At 36.2% G+C, this 3,917-nt stretch overlaps 1 non-coding gene across 1 annotated transcript; it reads right to left on the reverse strand.

The window, feature by feature from the left end:
* Positions 1 to 1,556: 1,556 nt before the first annotated feature.
* On the reverse strand, positions 1,557 to 1,661 carry LOC115303465. The gene has a single exon (XR_003914072.1). It is a non-coding gene; the product is annotated as a U6 spliceosomal RNA (small nuclear RNA).
* Between the last annotated feature and the right edge of the window lie 2,256 nt (positions 1,662 to 3,917).

Genomic DNA, 3,917 nt, shown 5'->3' on the forward strand with positions numbered 1-3,917 from the left:
AGAGATTTGATACCCCAGTGCAGATACAACATAGTCAAGGCATGCCAGGATTGTTACAGTAGCCAGTTTGCTTGGGCACAGCTGTTGAAGCTCTAGGTTAAGATAGGCATTCACAAAACAAATGACCAACTTGATGATGAAATTAGATCCCAATATTGGCTATCTTTAACAGAGTCTCTATTTTCTTATAGAACCAGGCTGATAATGATGTGAGCCTGGCAAAGACAGGACTACTTGGAGAGGACTGAAGATGAGGACCATGAGCGTGCATTTGTGCATACAATGAAAGCCCTCTCCCTGAACATTTCATCTCTAAGAGTCAACAAAAGCATTTTGCACTTATGTCACTTTCTGGGATATATAATTAAAACTCCAAATTCTGTTACATACAGATAACCTCTGTATGTACCATAGTATGTTGCAACATTTTGTTTTTCATCTGTTGTCTCCTCAACTGGACTGTTAATTTGTTGAGGACAAGAGCTATGTATTAGCTATGTATTAGCACAGGAGATGGCCTATATGATGAGGTACTCCATCAGGATATATGTGTGTTAAAATGAATGCAAGAATACATATTTTTACTTAAAAACTATGAATGAAATAGAATCAAGATTTGTCCTATTGTAATCCATACACCTCTGAATGGCTTTATTAGCAAAGCTTTAAGAATTTGGGTACCTTGGAATATAACATGTAAAGCAAAAGGTAATGAGTTAAATGACTTCGCTTAAAAACTGTATTTTCTGGGGCACCTGGGTGGCTCAGTCAGTTAAGCATCTGACTCTTGATTTCTGCTCAGGTCATGATCTCATGGTTTATGGGTTCAAGCCTCACATCAGGCTCTGAGCTGACAGTGGAGAGGCTGCTTGGGATTCGCTGCTTCCCTCTCTCTCTATCCTGCCCTCAATCTCTCACAAATAAATAAATAAACATTTTAAAAAATGTATTTGAAAGATTTATTTTTTTGGTAGTTCAAAGCTGTAAATACCCCAACCAAGTCAAATGGCTTTGAGGTTCAAGTAAACAAACAAGTAACAGCAACAAAAATGCAAAAATCTTTATCCTCCAGTTTTGTTCTCTGGCAGTTACTTATTCTATTTTCTTTCCCTAAATTATACAGTCTAATTGCTGTTTTTTCTCCCCCATCTCCTGAAAGAGAAATCAGTTCTTATTCCCAAATCATGAAAAGTGAGAGCATGTGGGCAGGATGACCACAACAAACCAGGGCACAGATCAAGCGCATTGCATTTGATTTTTAGACCTTCTCCTCAGCAAATCTCTATGATCTGGTGCAAAAATTATCCTTTGGTTTGCTTTGGTGATTTTGAAGTTTATTCAAAGGGAAATTAGGATAAATTAGACCTGACTTGACTTCACAAAAAAGGAGGTTGAAGCTCCCCTGAGAATTAGGAAGTGGGGTCTGACTGGAAGACTCATGCCATTTTGGGTGAAGCAAGACTTTATTTACAGCATTCTGTGTGACCTGGACAGCAGACTAACAGGGAAATGAAGAAAGATATGAGATAGCTTTTCTTTTGTTTCTTGCTTTTTTAAAAAATATGGAACACTTCACAAATTTGCATGTCATCCTTCTGCAGGGACCATGCTAACCTCTTTATTGTTCCAATTTTGCTGCCAAAGTGAGCACAAGGTCATTTCTCAACATTTCTCTCTACATGGAGTATCATAAGCTGAGCCCTGTAGTTATTTTTCCTAGACCTGCGCCATACATTCCTTGAGTTGTCTTAGAGTGGTCCCTGCTTGGAAAATCCTGTAAAGCCCTTAGGTTTCAAGGCTTCAGTAAAGGTGTGTCAAGCCCTGGACTCTGTCATCCTCTAGTCATCCCCTTGAAAAGAGAATCCCATGCTGAGCTAGTTAATGACTCAGTCTCTGATTAATCAAAGAAACCACAAGCAAGGTTTTCTTTCCCTCTTCTGCTTCCCACTGTAGGCTGAATACCATGGCATCATTGTGAAATGCATATTAGGTAGGCAGAACTCTTACTTCTGTCTCTTCCATATCAAACTAGATAAAAGACCTTCTTTTTATCCTTCTTTTAAAGTCTTTTGGTCTCTGTATACGTATGAGTAAAACAAAGGTGTGCCTCAAAGTCTACTTTTCTATAATGCAGTGATTCTGTAGCATTGGTACAAAGGAGTTGAGAACATCTGAGACTATGCTGAATGTCATGAATTATTTCTGGAATGTTGACAAGCCTTCTAACTGAAGTTCATTTGAATGCTATACCAGTACATCTCATGTGTCTACTACCATGAGAGATGTGTTCCTGTTATGGGCCTGAAGTGGTGATGGAATCAAGGAAAAATTACTCAATTGTACTAACTTATACATATAAAAAGCCTAATTACCAAATTAATATAGAATTTATTTGTCAAATCCTGGTAGAACATCTCCCAAACTCTCACTAAATTATCTTTGTATAATATGAAATTAAAGGAATTAATCAAAGCCTAGGACTAGCCGCCAAATATTTGACAAATTGTAAGAGGAATTTCTACTCATTGTAAGCTTGATAGAACTAAAATGAACGATATTAGTAACATGGCCACTCAGATGGAAATGACAATACTATTAAAAAGAATATATTAAAAAGAAATTGAGAGGAGCACCTGGGTGGCTCAGTCTGTTAAGTGTCTGTCTCCTGATTTTTGGTTGAGGTCATGATTTCATTGTTTGTGTGATTGGATCCAGTCCTGTGTCACACTCTGCACTGCCAGTATGGAGCCTGATTCTCTCTCTCCCTCTCTCTTTGCCCTTCCCCAGCTCAGGCTCTCTTTCTCTCTCTCTCTCACTCTCACTCTCTCTTTCTCTCTCAGAAAGAGAAATTAAGAGAGTTTAAATCAGAGAGAATGAAATGAGAAGCTATCACAAAGAAACAAAGAATTCAATATTCAAAAATGGGAAAGGAGAGTCCTTTCAATAAATGGTTTTGGGAAAACTGAATAGCCACATGCAGAAGAATGAGACAGGATCGTTTTTTACACTATACACAAAAAGCAACTCAAATCGATTAAAGGCTTAAACATAAGACCTGACACCATAAAACTTCTAGAAGAAAACATAAGGGATAATCTCCATGACATCAGTCCTGGCATTGATTTTTTTTAGATATGGGACCAAAACCAAAGGCAACAAAAGCAAAAATAAATAAATAAGATTACATCAAACTTAAAAGTTTCTGTGCAGCAAAGGAAATCATCAACAAAATGAAGAGGGGATAGTGAAGAGAGGGGAGATGTTGGTCAGAAAATATAAACCTCTAACTTTAAGATGACTGAATTCTGGGGATCTAATGTACAACATAGTGACTATCACTAATAATATTGCATTATATACTTGAAAGTTGCCAATAATTAATCTTAAATGTTCTCACAGTAAAAATGAAAGAATAATTATGTAAAGTGATGCAAGTGTTAGCTAATGCTATGACAATAATTATTTTGTCATATATAAGTGTATCAAATCAACATATTGTACACCTTAAACGTATACACTGTTGTAGGCCAACTGTATCTCTATAAAGATGGGAAAAAAAAAACAAAATGAAATATTCAAATAAGATGAATATTGGAGACAAATTTGTTTAAAAAAAACTGAATTAATGACATGGAAGACAAAATTGAAAAGCCTTCTAATATACAAAGGAAAAAAGTTTTAATTTTGAAGATTCAAAAAAATTCTCAAGCATCTGGAAAAAATAAGATGACAAGCTATTAACAACAACAACAAAAAACTGGTGGAGAGTCATACAATTTATCTGAGAGACAATTCAATTTAAACTGGAAACTCTCCACGAATCTCAAGGTAAAGCAGAATTGGGTAAATTTAGAATCAGAGTGAAGGGTGTGATGTTAAAATAAGATGGAAGATGGAAAAAGGCATTTAAGGAGGAG

The sequence above is a fragment of the Suricata suricatta genome, chromosome 1, assembly GCF_006229205.1.
Source record: "Suricata suricatta isolate VVHF042 chromosome 1, meerkat_22Aug2017_6uvM2_HiC, whole genome shotgun sequence".
NCBI lineage: Eukaryota > Metazoa > Chordata > Mammalia > Carnivora > Herpestidae > Suricata > Suricata suricatta.